This window comes from Hippopotamus amphibius, chromosome 4, assembly GCF_030028045.1.
Source record: "Hippopotamus amphibius kiboko isolate mHipAmp2 chromosome 4, mHipAmp2.hap2, whole genome shotgun sequence".
Taxonomy (NCBI): Eukaryota; Metazoa; Chordata; class Mammalia; order Artiodactyla; family Hippopotamidae; genus Hippopotamus; species Hippopotamus amphibius.
The window spans coordinates 127,314,556-127,331,341 of NC_080189.1; the positions used below are offsets into that span (position 1 = coordinate 127,314,556).

Consider the following 16,786-nt stretch of genomic DNA (forward strand, 5'->3'; position numbering starts at 1 on the left):
ATCCCATGAGACTTCAGCTGTGCACCACACCGAAGTGGTTCCTTAAAGGATATCCAGATACACAGAACTGATCTGTTAAATATCGCCCCTCCCTTACCCTCTGCCTCCAACATACTCCCTAGAGGACGACAGGCAGGGAAGACCTGACTTTTGGGAGGAATCCCTAACACTAACCAGGGTAGAATTCAGCTAGTCCAACATGGGTCCTTCTTTTAAGGGTTTTGGGAAACTAGACACTGCAATTTTATTAGTATCGGCAACATTTGTTTGGAGCAGATGCATCTCCAGGAGCTACGCGGTTGAATGCGACTCCACCAATGACCCCAGTTCCGTCCACTGCAGCAGCCTGGACAAAGTGTTCAGTTGTTGGTGGGGTCAATCCCAAGTTGCATCTGGCATCACAGTGGCAGATCCTGGAGGAGCTGGGGTACCAGCTGGCACAGGAGCAGGGGGCATAGCGCCTCTGTTGTTTATGCCCATAGCACCTCCCGTAGCCAACTGGCCCATCCGAATCTCCTGCTGTCTCGCATCAGGGAGTGTTCCCTAGAATCCTTCTTGCTGTCGTCGCATCATTTCTTCTTGTTGCCGCTGCATCTCTTCCTCTTGTTGGCGCCTGCACTCCTCCTCCTGCCTGAGCTTCAGTTGCTTTCATTTTTGCACTTCTTGGTTGTGCAGCTCTCCCATCCTCCTAAGTTCTTGAAGCCTCATCAAATCCTGCCTCATTAGGATGACCTGGTGCTCATGGCCAGCAGCCTCCATCTCCATCTCCAGCTTCCCACGAGCTTCCTTGATGTTTCGGTCCACTTGGTCCTGCTGCTGCTTCTCCATCTCAATAGGTGCCTTCCAGCGCAGGGCATACTCATACTCAAAGGTGTCAGGCCATACAGATCTGGGTGGCTGCTCTCGCTGCTTGTGAAATTGGTGATTCTTTTTAACCAGCTTCTCTGGGAGTCCCTCTTCATCATCTAACAGGTCCATGAGCTCCATAGTCATGGGTCGAGGAAACGTGGTTAGCAGGAAGGAGCCTTCACTGCATCCGTCCAGAGCTTTCCGAGCAGCTGGCTTCCCTGAGAATTCAACAGTGCCTTTTCCTGAGGGACTTCCTCGATCATCCACAAGAACTACAGCCCTCTCCACCTGGCCGAACGCAGTAAAGGCTTCCTCCAGCAGTTCACTGGACACATACTGAGGAAGGTTTTGGACTGTAAGGGATGCTCTATAGCAGGCAAAGCGCACCCGCAGGTGCTCTCCACGGAGCGGCATGTCGTCCAGTTCTGCTTTGGCGATCTCCGCCAGCGTTCGTGTTTCCAAGCGGATGAAGCCAAAGCCCTTGTCCTTATGAATGAAGACATCGCCTGCCTTCCCATATTTCTCAGAGAGCTTCCTCATTTCCTCCTCAGTGATGTCAGGAGGAAGATGGCCCACAAAGAGCCGGCTATGCTGGGCGAAGGTCTTCTCTCCCAGTTTCCTGAAATTCTTCAGGTCAGTAGTCAAGCCCTCCTTCTGGCTGCTGGCTGGCTGCCCGTTTGCAGGTATTGGTGGAGGTGGAGGTGGTGGCGGCTGCTGACGGGGCTGTTGCTGGTGATGCTGATGGTGCCTCCTTGGAGTGTGGTTTTGATTCTCCAAGTTAAACGTTTTGTTGCTCTGCATTTTTGCACCCCTCTACCGACTGTTGTCTCCTTAGAGTAAGGGTGACGCTACCCGGCCTCTACCGTCCTGAGGAAAAAAAGCTGGAATCTTAAGAAATAGTATAGATGATCTTATTTGCAAAGCAGAAATAGAGACACAGACGTAGAGAACAAACACCTCTACGGTCCAAGGGGAAGGAAGGGGTGGGATGAATTGGGAGATGGGGATTGATATATATACACTCCTGATACTATGTATAAAATAGATAACTAATGAGGACCTACTATGTAGCGCAGGGAACTCGACTCAATGCTCTACGGTGACCTAAAGGGGAAGGAAATCCAAAAAGGAGAGGATATATGTATACATATAGCTGATTCACTTTGCTGTACAGCAGAAACTAATACAACGTTGTAAAGCAGCTATACTCCAATAAAAATTTTTGAAAAGGCATCAAATAAAATATGTAACAATAAAATAAACTAAATTAAAAAAAGTAATAAGCATAAATAATTTGAGATATAAGGTAAAACAAAGATATCTGTGATTTCTACCAGTGACAAAATGTCAGGTATTGCTAATACTGCTGTGGCTTGTTGAATGAATGTGTAACAGAGCAAACTGTGATATTTTTAGTCAGAAATTAGTGAAAATAAATGTGTGATATTTTCCCACCCAAATCCACAGGACCTCTGAATTCTACTCACCCTTTGGGGGATGGGGACCCCAGAGGAAGAACCCCCATAGAGGAAACACACACATAGGACCTAATTCTTAGTATGCAGACAGTTTAGGACTTCTTCCCATTCCACTATATATGCCTAGAAAAGGTGAGAGTTGTTGCCTTTATGGGTGAACCCCATCCATAAAGGTCTGTAAATCAGATCTTCAAATCAGTTTGTGCCCCCCACTATGTAGAGTCAAGTCTGGATCAGAGCCGGGGACAGATACGTGTCATTGGAGTTCCCACTGAAGCCTCATCCTCACAAGACCCTCCTTTGCTCTGTGCTCCAGATCTCCTTCTAGAACAGGCTCTCTCAACCTTAGCACTGTGGACATTTGGGGATGGATACTTCTCTGTTGTGGGGGGCTGTCCTGTGCATTGTGGCATGTTTGGCAGCATCCCTGACCTCTGTCCACTGATGGCAGTAGCATTACCCACTATGTTATGACAGAAATGTCTCCAAATACTGTCAAATGTCCCCTGGGAGGTAAAATCACCCCCACTTGAGAACAGCTGCTCTAGAACACAGTTTCAGCTTTTAACCCAATAGTAGTAACCACTCTCTGCTCTGGCCATTGTCAATTGCATGGAAAGACAGTTCTACTGCACCTGTCAAAACGGCATCCCATCCCCTTAATGTCACATTACCCTCTTACTAATAATACAGAAAAACATTCATAAATTGAGGGGACTTCTCATTCTAGTCATGAAAGAGAACATTTTATTTTTAAACTATTTTTGAATTGAAGTACAGTTAATTTACAGTATTGTGTTTCAGATGTACAGCAAAGTGATTTAATTATATATAAATTTTTTCAGATATTTTTCCCATTATATGTTATTACAAGATGCTGAAACATAGTTCCCTGTACTATGCAGTAAGTCCTTGTTGTTTATAATTTATATAGTAGTGTGTATACGTTAATTCCAAACTCCTAATTTATCTCTCCCCCAACCCTTTTGGGTTTGTTTGCTAGGTCTGTGAGTCTGTTTCTGTTGTAAATAAGTTCATTTGTATCACTTTTTTTAGATTCTGCATATACGTGATATTGTATGATATTTGTCTTTCTCTGACTTAATATGATAATCTCTGTATCATCAACATTGCTACAAATGGCATTATTTCATTCGTTTTGATGGCTGAGTAATATTCCAATATATATATATATAAAACACCTTCTTTATCCATTTATCTGTTGATGGACATTTAGGTTGCTTCCATGTTTTGGCTATTGTAAAATAGTGCTGCAGTGAACATTGTGGTGCATGTATATTTTAGAATTATGGTTTTCTCTGGATATATGCCCAGGAGTGGGACTGATGGATCACATGGTAGCTCTATTTTTAGTTTTTTAAGGAACCTCCATACTGTTCTCAATAGTGGCTGTAACTAATTTACATTTCCACCAACAGTGTAAGAGGGTACATTTTTCTCCACACCCTCTCCAGCATTTATTATTTGTAGACTTTTTAATGATAGACATTCTGATTGGTGTGAGGTGAGATCTCATTGTGGTTTTGATTTGCATTTCTCTAATGATTAACGATGTTGAGCATTTTTTCATGTGCCTTTTGGCCATCTGTATGTCTAGAAGTTTTTAAAAAAAAAAAAGAGTTAGAAAATATAAAGAACCACCAGAATTAAAGCATACAGTAACTGAAATGAAACATTAGAGGGAATCAACAGTAGAATAAATGAGGCATAAGAAGGGATGAGTGAGCTGAAAGAGAAGTAGAAACCACTGCCGTGGAACAGAAAAAAAGAATGAAAAGAAAGGAGGGCAGTTTAAGAGACCTCTGGGACAACATGAAGTACACTAATATTTGCATTAGAGGGGTCCCAGAAGGAGAAGAAAGAGAGAGAAAGGGCCTGAGAAAATATTTGAAGAGATAATAGCTGATAGACTTCCCTAACTTGGGAAAGGAGACAGTCACCCAAGTCCAGGAAGCACAGAGTCCCATACAGGATTAACCCAAAGAGGAACACACACAGGCACACAGTAATCAACTTGACAAACATTAAAGACAAAGAAAATATTAAAAGTAACAAATAACATACAAGAAACTCCCATAAAGTTATCAGCTGATTTTGCAGCAGAAACTCTGCAGGCCAGAAGGGAGTGGCACAATATATTTAAAGTGATGAAAGGGAAACACCTACAACCAAGAATACTCTACTCAGAGAGGGTTTCATTCAGATTTGATGGAGATATCAGAAGCTTTAAAGACAAGCAAAAGCTAAGAGTTCCACACCACCAAACCACCTTTACAACAGATGCTAAAGGAACTTCTTTAGGTGGAAAAAAAAAAAAGGCCACATCTAGAAACAAGAAAATTATGAAATGGAAAGGCTCACCAGTAAAGGCAAGCATACAGTGAAGGCAGGCAATCACCCATACATCAAGTAGTAGGGAAGTTAAAAGACAAAAGCAATAACATCATCTGTATCCACAATAAGCAGTTAACTTCTGACTTCTTGCTCTGCGCATCCACTCTTCTCCTGAGTTCTTGGATCATCTTTATGATCATTACTCTGAAGTCTTTCTCAGGTAGATTGCCTGTGTCCACATTACTTACTTCTTCTGTGGTTTTATGTTGTTCCTTCATCTGAAACATATTCCTCTGCCGCCGCATTTTGTCCAAATTTCTATTTGTATTTTTATGTATGTGGTAGGTTAGTTACATTTCTTGACCTTGGAGAAGTGGGCTTCTGTAGGGGATGTCCTGTGTGTCCCAGCAGTGCACTCCCCTCTCATCACCCAAGGGCTGAGGCAAGCTGGTCCCATGGTAGTTTCTGGCCTGTGTTTGTGGACTCAGTCCCACAGGCTTCAGGATTGTAATTTTCTCGCATCTGGTGTCTCTCCCCTGGTGGGTGAAGCTGTTCTAGAGACTTGTGCAGGCTTCCTGGTGGGAGGGGCTGGTGTCTGCCCACTGGTGAGTGGAGCTGCATCCTGGCCCTCTGGTGGGCACGGCCGTGTCTAGGGGCATATCTAGAGGTGGCTGTGGGTTCAGGAAGTCTCTCTCGGCAGCCTGTCTGCTGATGGGTGGGGCTGGGCCCCCCCCACCCCGCCCCCTCCACCTCCAGTTAGTTGTTTGGCCTGAGGCGTCCCAGCACTGGCGCCTACAGGCTATTGGGTGGGGCCAGGTCTTGGTGCTAATGACCCAAGCAAGATATCCTCCTCCAGGAGAGTCCATGCAGATGAATACTCCCCGATATGTCCCCCGCCAGCTTTTATGTCCCCAGAGTGAGCCACAGCCACCTCCTGCTTTCCCAGGAGACCCTCCAAGACCAGCAGGTATGTCTGGCCCAGGCTCTTACGAAGTTACTGCTTTTGCCCTTGGTCCCGTTGAGTGTGAGATTTTGTGTGCACCTTTAAGAGTGAGATCTCTGTTTCCCCCAGTCCTGTGGAGCTCCTGAAATGGAGCCTCACTGGTCTCCAAAGCCACACGTTCTGGGTGCTCCTCTTCCCAGTACCAGACCTCCAGGCTGGGGAGCCTGACACGGGGCTCAGAACGCTCACTCCTGTGGGAGAGCCTCTGCACTGCAATTATTCTCAAGGGTGTGGGTCACCCACCCAGGGGGTATGGGATTTGATTATGTATGGCCAGTGCACCCCTCCTACTGTCTCATTGTGGTTTCTTCTTTATGTCTCCAGTTGTAGAAGTTTGGTTTTTTTTTTTCACAGGTTGATTGTTTAGCAGTCAGTTTGATTTTGGTGTGTTCGTGACAGGAGGTGAACACGAGGTCCCTCTACTCTGCCATTTCAGCCAAATCCCTCTGTTGCCTTTTTAGTCTCTATTTCATTTATTCTGCTCTGAGCTTTGTTACTGCCTTCCTTCTACTAACTTTGGGCTTCATTTTTCTCTTTTTCTAGTTCCTTGAGGTGTCACATTAGGTCATGTATTGGCGACCTTTCTTGTTTCATCATGTAGGCATTTAGCACTAGGAACTTCCCTCTTAAAACTGATTTTATTGCATGCCATAAGTTATGGTATGTGTTATTTCTTGATTTCTCTTTTGATTCCTTGGTTGTTCAGGAGCACGTTTATTCTCCATATATTTGTGAAGTTTCCAGTATTCTTCTGTAATTGATTTCTACTTTTATACCAGTGTGGTCAAAAAAGCTGCTTGACAAGATTTCAGTCTTCTAATTTATTAAGACTTGTTTTGTGACCAAATAAATTATCTGTCCTGGAGAATGTTTCCTGTGCATTTGAGAGGAATGTGTATTCTGTTGCTTTCAGGTATACTTAATGTTTATAGAATATTCCATCTGGTCTAACATCTAGTTTAAGCCCAGTGTTTCCTTACTTTTCTTTCTGTATGATTTCTTCATTGTGGCTAGGGGATACTGAATTCCCCTATTATTTTATTGCCCTCTGTTTCTCCCATCTGTTAATATTTGCTTTAAGTATTTAGATATTCCTATGTTGGGTGCATAAACACTTACAAATGTTATATATCCTCTGGATGAATTGATCCTTTATCATTATACAGTGACCTCTATTTGTTAAAGTATAAATACAGCTACCCCAGCTTGCTGTTGGTTTCCATTTGTGTGGAATACCTTTTTCCCATACCTTTACTTTCAGTGTGTATATGTCCTTAATGCTGAAGTGAGTCTCTTTTATTTATTTTGCCCATGCCACTTGGCTCGCTGGATCTTAGTTGCCTGACCAGGGATTGAACCCAGGCTCTGGCAGTGAACGCGCCAAGTCCTAACCACTGGACAACCAGGGAATTCCCCTGAAGTGAGTTTCTTTTAGGCAGCATATAGATGAGTCATGTTTTATATCCATTTGGCCACTCTGTCTTTTAATTGGAAACTTTAGTCCATTTACATTGTTTTGTTTTTGTTTTTTATCGACTGTGTTGCGTCTTTGTTGCTGCATGCAGGCCTTCTCTAGTTGTGGCGCATGGGCTCAATAGTTGTGGCTCGTGGGCTCTAGAGCGCAGGCTCAGTAGTTGTGGTGCACGGCTTTAGTTTCTCCTTGGCATGTGGGATCTTCCCAGACCAGGGAACCCATGCCCCCTGCATTGGCAAGTGGATTCTTAGCCACTGTACCACCAGGGAAGTCCCATAGTCCACTTACATTTAATGTATTTATAGGTACATACATATTGCCATTTTGTTAATTTCTTTCTGGTTGTTTTGTGTAATCCCTCTGTGCCTTTCTTCTCATGCTCTCCTTATTGTCTGATGATTTTCTGTCGTAGTTTGCTTACAGTCCTTTCTCTTTCCATCCTGCATATCTACTATAGGTTTTTTTTTTTTTTTAATGTATTCTTTTTTTTTTTTTACTATAGGTTTTTGCTTTGTAGTTACCATGAGATTTATATAAAACAACTTATAACATTCTAAGTTGATAACTTATTTTTCATTGCTTTTGATATCACAGTATACATTTTATCTTATGTATCCATTAGCACATTATATGGTTATAGTTATTTTTACTACTTTTATCTTTTAACCTTCATACTGGCTTTATAAGTGATTACCCCACTGCCTTTATGTCATTAGATTATTCTGAATTTTACTATACAGTTACCTGTACCAGTGAGAGTCAAACTTTCATGTTTTCTTGTTACTAATTAGTACCTTTTCTTTCAGCTTGAATAACTCCCTCTAACATTTCTTATAAAGCTGGTCTCGTGGTGACAAACTTTGTGCTTTTGTTTGTCTAGAAAACTCTTTATTTTTCCTTCAATTCTGAAGGATAGTTTTCCTGGATAGAGTATTCTTAGTTGGCAGCTTGTATGTTTTTTTTTTTTTCCTTTCAGTTCTGTATATCTATATATCATGCCATTCCCTCTGGCCTGCAAAGTTTCTGCTGAAAAATCTGCTGAAAGTCCTATACGGTCCCTTCGTATGTAATAAGTTGTTTTTCTCTTGTTGCTTTTAAGATTCTCTCCTTGTCTTTAACTTTTGATACTCAAATTACAGTGTATCTTGGTACGGGTCTCTTTAGGTTCACCTTATTTAATACTCTCTGGGCTTCCTGGATTTGGATCTATGGAAATTTTCAGCCATTATTTCCTCAGATAATTTTTCTGCCCCTTTCTCTCTTCCTCTTTTGGGATCCCTTTGCTTGATGCTGTTTCATAAGTGCCTGAAGCTACCTTCACTTTTCTTCACTCTTTTTTCTTTTTGCTCTTCTGATTGCATGAGTTCCACTGCCCTTTTTTTTTTTTTTTTGAAAAAAAATTTTCTATTGAATTTTATCTATATTACATGATGGGTGTTCACTGAACTTATTGTTGTGATCATTTCATGATGTAATAAGTCAAATCATTATGCTGTACACCTTAAACTTATACAGTGCTGTATGTCAATTATATCTCAATGAAACTGGAAGAAAAAGAAAAGTGAAATAAAATAAGAAATGAAGGCCAGCCAAAATAATTTTTTAGTTAAAAAAAAAATAGTTGGGTGGAGTCAAGTGGCACTGTGTATGAGGAGATGTAGTCTGAAGGCACAGACCATCATCAGCCACTGGCCTGTCTTTGAGTTCAGCGATCCTTTTTTCTGCTTCGTCTAGTCTGCTGTTGAACACCTCTGTTGTATTTTTCAGATTAGTTATTGTATTCTTCAGCTCTGTCACTATATGGTACAGTAAGTCCCCTACATATGAACGTTCGGGTTGTAGACTTTCAAAGATGCCTGTGTATGTTCACATGTCCAATCACATAAGTTAGTTCACGTATCTTTCATTGTCTTGGGCATGCATCCTCTACAAGTGGTTGTGCTTTTGTGTACTTTAAGTACTGTATGGAGTACAGTAGTACAGTATCTTTATTTCAAGCCCAGGATGTCCAGAAGCAAGTGTAAAAGCAGCAGTGAGGTAGCTGGTACTATTGTACTTTTCAAGGTACTGTACTGTAAGATGAGAGATGTTTTCTTTATTTTTTGTGTTTGTTTTTTATGTATTATTTGTGTGAAAAGTATCATATGCCGAGACCAGCTCAGCGACTTGAGGTGAGTGACGGGTGCCGCGAGCTTAAAGAAAACACAGACACAGATTTAAGAGAAAGATGGGACCGGGGGACTCAAGACCTCTAGGATCAAGAGCCTTGCTGATTGATCCCACGTTGCTTTTATTGAGTTCTTGTCATAGCCTAAGGGTCTAACACTCCCAGTTTAGTCCCACAAACAAGGTTATCTTTGAAATAAACAAACAAAGGCCTCGCATGACTGGGGCAATGATCTTTGTTTGCCTCCTGGGTCGGATTTGAGCAGGGTGTGGATTTGAGCTGGGCATGGAGAGCAAAGCAGCCCTGGGGGCAGGAGACCTCTCTCAGAAGGGTTAAGGGTCTGTGCCCCACCCCTGTTGGCCCCTCTGCCACTGTGCCTGTCTTAGGTTGTTCCTCCCCTGAGGAATCTTACCCATCTCTGGCTAACCAGCCATCCTCCAGGGCCAAACAGGGTGATATGAGGTGTGCAAGTGAGAAAGGGGCTGTGCCCCCAGAGAGGGTCAATATTCTGTTTCCACGGTAGCCTATGCCCCCATGGTCTCCACGCCCAGCACCTTTAGTTCCTCCACTGCTCAAGCAGGACATTCTGCATCCAGTCACTCGGCCCACATACTTTAATTACTTTTAGTAACATTTACAAGGTTTCAGAAAGACTTCTGAATGTCTTCCCACAATCATAAACCTATTACAGTACAATATTATATAGCCGATTGTGTTGGTTGGGTACCTAGGCTAACTTTGTTGGACTTACAAATTGGACTTATGGACATGCTCTCAGAACAGAACTATTTGTATGTAGGGGACTTACTGTACTTTCTTACGTTTTCTGTGTTGAAATTCTCACTTTCTTCATGCGTTGTTCTCCTGAGCTCAGCAGTCATCTTTACCACCATGTTTTGAGCTCTTTATCAGATAAATTGCTTATCTCCATTTCATTAAAGCCTTTTTCTGAGGTTTTATTTTGTTCTTTCCTTTGGAACATACTGCTCTATTTCTTCATTTTCCTTGACTCTCTGTGCTGGTTTATATACATTAGATAAAACAACTACAGCCACAGTCTTAAAGGAGGGGCTTCGTGTAGGAGATGAATTTCATAGTTCAACTCTGCCATAGCTCTTGTTGTCGCTCAAACCTTTGTGATTGTCCAGGATGCCTACTTTATTCTTATTGGCTACCAGTAGTCGAGTGTGTGCCAAGACCTGTGGAGGGAGGATTTCAGTCCGCACCTAGATTCAGGCTGATTGGAAGCCAGACCCCCAGGCAGCAGCTTTTACAGTTTGCAAATGTATCTCTTTGAGGAGAAGACTGGGAGATGGGCAGTTCTGTCTGCTCTCGCTGCATTTGAACCCTGTGATGATAGCCAGGGTTTGTTTGCTACCATCCTGAGGAGCCCATGAAGACCAGCCCCACTGACCACCAGAGCCACGCTATCATAGGATGTGTTCTCTGGGTGGCAGATGCAAAACCTGGGGTGTCACATGTATACATAAGCCCCTTTCTTGGGGACACCATGGCCTGTCATGGGGCAGAGGGAGAGCATGGTGGTGGCACCTGCTGGCCCTAGTCTTTGGAGAGTATTTCAGTTGGCCTTTAGTTGTATGTTCAATTAGAAGCCTGCCCCTCAGGCCAAAGCTTTACAATAAGCAAATCAGGTGCTTTTCAGTTGGCTGCCTTTGTGCTGGGCCCTGGCAGGTAGCTAGGTGAGTCTGTGTGAGCCCTTTAAGAACTGTTTCTCAGTTCACTCAAAGCCTGTGGGTCTCACAGACACAAGCTCAGGTGGCTTTCAAACTTGGAAATTTCAGGGGCTCATCTCTCAGGTGCAGGGCTTAAAAGTTAGAGTGCCCGATGTGGGGGTCAGGCTCTTTGCTCCCCAGGGATAAGCCCAGAGTTGTCAGTTCCCTCTTGATTGCAGGTTGCTGCACTGGGTTTATGATGAAATGGTCTCAGCCTCTCCTACATCCTATGATGTGGGTTTTTTCTGTTGCCTGATATGTAGGAGTCAGCTAGTTTTGGAATTTCTTTCAAGGGAAGATGTTCTGTATGTAGCTGTAGATTCAGTGTGTCCATGGCAGGAGGTGATCTCAGGATCCTCTTAGGTCACCATTTTAAACTGGGACCCTATCTCTTATCCTTTCTATGAGAATCATCCGTTAATAACAGGGGTGAGTGATGTCTCATTGTGGTTTTGATTTGTATTTTCCTGATGATTAGTGATATGCAGCACCTTTTCACATACCCGTTGGCCATTTGTATATCTGCTTTGGAGAAATACCTGTTGCAGTCCTTTGCCTGAGAAGGGTTGGAGGCAACTCACAGATCACTGCAGGGTCCACAGCCAGGACTGATGTCTGTCTACACCAGTACAGCAAGGCTCCTTCTGGATCCCTTAGTGAATCCCACGGTTCTCTCAGAGTCACTTTTGTTCATGGATAGATGCCAACTTTTTGTTGGGGAGTGGGGGGATGAGGGATATTTTCTATGGCCATGATGCTAATGTCATTCCTCAACCTTCTTATAACAGTGTCAGTTGTTTTATATATATATATATATATATATATATATATATATATATATACACATATATATATTTGTTATTGTTGTTAGGGAGAGGATTTGAACCTCTAGGTATAAAGGTTTAAGTTTTACACAATTAACCAGGCTCTGCCACCTTAACAAACCCTGGTCTCAGGTAGTTATTTTGTATTTAAGTTGAGATTATATCATTAATTATTTTTAAGGCACTTATTTGAAGTCGGCCTTATTTCTCTTGTCCTTTCGTACTGGGAGAAATATATAATAGATAGAATAGTAATTCAGATCTGAATTACTCCAGTCTGAACTCAGATCACGTAGGACTTTAATCGTTGAACAAATAAACCTTTAATAGCAGTTATACCATTGGGGTGTCCTGATACAGCATCGAGGTCATAAACCCTACTGTTGATATGAACTCTAGAATAGGACTGCGCTGTTATCCCTAGGGTAACTTGTTCCATTGATCAATATTTTGGATCAATAAGCGATATTATGTTTTGACTGGTAAATCTAGATTTTAATCACTCGGAGGCTTTTTTATTCTCTGAGGTCATCCCAACCAGAATTGCTAATCCATGTGAAACTTTGTTATCCCTTGGTGGTTTAATTATATTTTTTGGATTAATTAAAGCTCCATAGGGTCTTCTCGTCTTATTTTATTATCCCTGCCTCTCCCTGGGGAGGTCAGTTTCACTGATTAAGAGACAGTACTTTCTCTGTGCGCCATAGGAATATTTGAATTTCTATCTCCTATACTTTGAATGCTGAGTGAATGTTTTGTCTGATTTGAGAGTGTTAATATAGTGGGAGGGTGTATGGGCTAGACTGAGTTCACGGCATTCATGAGTTATGAAATCTCCTAGGTGTAGACTAGGTGCTTTGTTTAAGCTATGCTTTATCCAAGCACACTTTCCAGTATGCTTGCCTTGTTACAACTTGTCTCCTCTCATATGATTAGTATTTGCTAATAGATTGTGAGTTTTATTATAATACTTGAGGAGGGTGATGGGTGGTGTGTGCGTGCTTCATGGCCTTATTCAGTTAAGCTCTCTTAATTTACTACTAAATCCTCTGTTGGTTTTTAGATTTCGTAAAAACTATCGTATAATTGAAGAATATTCTTGAGACAGAAAATGTAGCCCATTTCTTCCCACCCCATAGGTTACACCCTGACCTAACGTTTTTATGTATAATAGTTATGCTTGCTTTTATTCCTTTTTAGGGTTTGCTGAAGATGGTATATAGACTGAATTAGCAAAGGCTGGTGAGGCTTATCGGGGGTTTATCGATAATAGAACAGGCTCCTCTAGAAGGGTGTGAAGCACCGCCAAGTCCTTTGAGTTTTAAGCTGCTGCTAGTAGTACTCTGGCAAATAATTTTGTTCTTGTAATTATCTGGGTTTAGGGTTAAGCATAGTGCGGTATCTAATCCCAGTTTAGGTCTTAGCTGTCGTGTAATCAGGTTATACTAAAGTCACTTTCATAGTCTGTTTTTATTTTAGTTACGGCTTTTTATAGCTTAATTAAAATTTAGCTCCATTTTGTATCACTCTTTAACACGCTTTACACCGTATTTCTATTAATTTGGGTTAATCATATGACCACGGTGGCTGGCACGAAATTTATCAACCCTAATTAATATAACTTAGTCGAACTTTTGTTTATAGCTTAATTTTTTTTAATGCGCACTTTTTATTACATTACAATCAGGCAATGGTCTGACAATACAAAGGCTGCTTGTGGAATACTGTTATGTTAAACTTTACTTACAGGACATTAAATCCTTGGAACTAAGCTTTTCCCCAGAAAAAGAGTAATGGAAACAGCAGTTGTTTTTCAGACTTGATAGTTGCTGCTTCGAAAGGTGGTTTTACACAAACACTAAATTAAAAAAAAACAAAAAAACCCTAGAACACGATGAATTGCTTTTACTTTGGTATGCATCCCTGTCTCAGCATTGAGTGGTCCTGAGCAGAAACGTGGAAAAACACAGCAGTTTGCCAGGAATTTGGGGGGTCTGCCGTGCACGCCGAGCTCTTTCTCAGTCCCTGCTGGGGACCGTGAGAGGCAGCAGCACCAAAACCAAAGTATGCGCTGAGTTCAAGGCTCTTCTCTTTGTTCCAGTTGTCAGATTCCAAACTAGACCCAAATGGATTGCAAGGATGACCAAATGAGAGCCCTGTTTAAAACTTCAGTTTTTAAAAGCAAAAGCAATCACAGGAAGAGAAAACCATTCAGAGGGACCGTGTGTGCTTACAGGTGTCTTCTGTGGCCTTTCTCCAGGTTTAACCACCAAGACCTTTGAGAGCTGGCAGGTCTGAGTAACCCTGGTGACTGTTCTTTTCACCTTATCAAAACCTGAGCTAAAAAAATGCACCAGCTGACAATGACAGCAGAGGGTGGCAAGGCTGAGAACCCAATATCATTTCCCAGGCTGGTGGAGAGTTAAATAAATTGTGGTTCCAAAACTAAATGAGAGAGGTCAGAGACTTCAGCCTTACCTGATGGCTTCTGGCTCAAAGCAAGGCAGTATCATGGAAAGTGTTGGGTGGTGATGGTGGGAAAAGGGACTTGAGGAGGAGGAAGGAAAAAGCACAACTCCTCGACTAAGGTGGGGGAGAAGACATGGGGAAAGCCCTGAATTCCTCACTGAAGGCCACTTTCAGAGGGGAGCAGAGGGCGTTACAATCTATGCTTCTGCCAAGGGTGCTAGTGGAGAGTGGGCAAGAGGATGATGGCTTGGAAGGGGGCATCATTTACGACTTAAAGAAAGAAACCAGGGATGCAGACGAAGCACCCCACACACCCAGCAGTAGTCCCACAGGCTGTGACCTGAAACCTTCACATCTACTGTAACAAACCGCCCCAAGCTGGGGGGCTGTTGCAGGGAGGAAGGGAGGCAGGGGGAGTAGAAGGGGGAGAAGGCAGAGACCCCAGGCCATGTAATCAGCAGCAAGGTGATTGTGTGGTGTATCTTTTCACAGTTGAGTTAGATGTGCCCCACCGATTTTGATGGGAATCAATTTAAATATACTTTCTTGATCCTAGAAGTTCAACTATATGAACAGTGGTTACACTTGACAGGATGATGTTATAGCACAACTTACTACATATTTCAAATGGACAAAAGAATTAGTACCACTTACAGTATCTTAAGATAAACTGCCTTTGAATGGGAGCTTCCTTTCCAGTACTTTGAGGTCGACAAGATGTATCTAGAAAATTTACTGCTGTGGAAAAGGAAGACCGCTTAAATCAAATGGGGGGTAGGCGAGGGCCTGTGGTTTTTCTTTTTGATTAATTGCTGTAACACTGTCCTTCAGGTGGCTGAGGGAGTTCTTGCAGGACAACTTTGATGCTACATGGAGCTCTTGCAGGACAACTTTGATGCTACATGATTTCTGCCATTTTGCTAGCACTGATATGGCTCTTGGGTCCATCACTCCATTAGAACTATTAACTCCATTCATATTAATTTTTGTTACAAATCTTACAAAGGGAGGGTGCTTCTGGGTATTTAGGTCCACATTCTATTTTAAGGCTGTATATTCGGTTTTCATAAATTGTTCTTGGAGGCCCAGTTGTCATCCCTGTCCATCTTGTAAGTGTCATGTCTTTGTCATCTTCTAGACCCCAGCTAACTGTGCCATCTCCTACTTCTTTCTGGTTTTCTTCGAGTTCTTCCAACAGTCAGAAATTGCACAGGACTTTTACTCCAGAGCCCGTGGTGGCTGCCATCTTGCGTTGCTGTCCTATAGCTTAATTTTTATCACTGCTGTCTCCCATGCGGGTGTGGTTAAGCAAGGCGTTGTGAGCTACTGGGGTAGTGTGCTCGATGCCTGCTTCTTTTAATCTTAGTGATTTAGAGGGATTCTCACTGGGGTGTGGATGCTTGCATGAGTAATTCTATTAAAAATTAATAGAAAGGCTGGGACCAAACTTATGTGTTTATGGACTTAGCAAACTCATCTGGGCATTTTCAGAGCCTTGCTTTAGGTTTTTAAGCTACATTAACATGTTGTATGTGGATAATGTTTATATGATTGTTTTATATGGTTTATGTCACATTTAGTGTGAAAATTTTAATAAAGTGGTCGATGGATCTAGGAAGATGTCTGTCTATAGAGGTGGTGAGTATCGAAGTAGTTTATTGGTACAAGGGGTGTTGTTTTCTTAGGCCTATTCTGATTTTAGGTGTTGAGTCCTTTAATATATTATGTATCTTGTTTTACAGGCCGGGGAGGATTATTGTGAATTTAGTGCTCATATCATGACATGACTTATTGCCGTTGGTAAATAATGTTCAGTTAAAGTCCAGCTACAATTTGCTTGACTGTGTTAAGACCTTTGACGGTCATAACTGAGTCCAAGCATCTCCCCCAAAATTAAAAAATACCCAAATGCATGAATAGTCGTTAGTCCACTGAGATGTCTTATTTAAGAGGAAAGAGTGGGTGGTTTTAGAAGAGATGGCCCTGAAGTAAGAATCAGATGTCCAATAAAGTTCATCAGTAGACACCCCCACAAGTTACAGGCCTGGAGTGACAAGAGAAACACGTGCCGAGCGGGTTGATGATTTTGCGCGGCCTGGTGATTAAGCTCATGACCTACTGGACAGGGTACACATGTTGACTAGAATTTGGTTTGACTTAATGTACTGTGTACGATTAATAATGCATATGTACTGTGTAATATTAATAATACAATGTACGTGCTTATAAGCATGGAATAGATAATGTAATATATAATTGTATATATACATTATATATGTATGAAATGTGTGTACTCATTGATGTGGCAATACGGTTATGCATGATGTACATAGCAGTTTATAATAAAAATGGGTTATTTTAATACTGACACAGTACTCAATCTTGTAAATATCCCATAACAAAATTTCAGGGAAGAATGTAAGTAGAATTTCAG

General features: G+C 42.1%; 2 pseudogenes; both read right to left on the minus strand.

Moving 5' to 3' along the window:
- Positions 1–247: 247 nt before the first annotated feature.
- On the minus strand, positions 248–1,650 carry LOC130852347 (non-POU domain-containing octamer-binding protein-like; annotated as a pseudogene).
- A 13,507-nt stretch (positions 1,651–15,157) lies between these two features.
- On the minus strand, positions 15,158–15,598 carry LOC130851714 (ubiquitin-conjugating enzyme E2 variant 1-like; annotated as a pseudogene).
- Between the last annotated feature and the right edge of the window lie 1,188 nt (positions 15,599–16,786).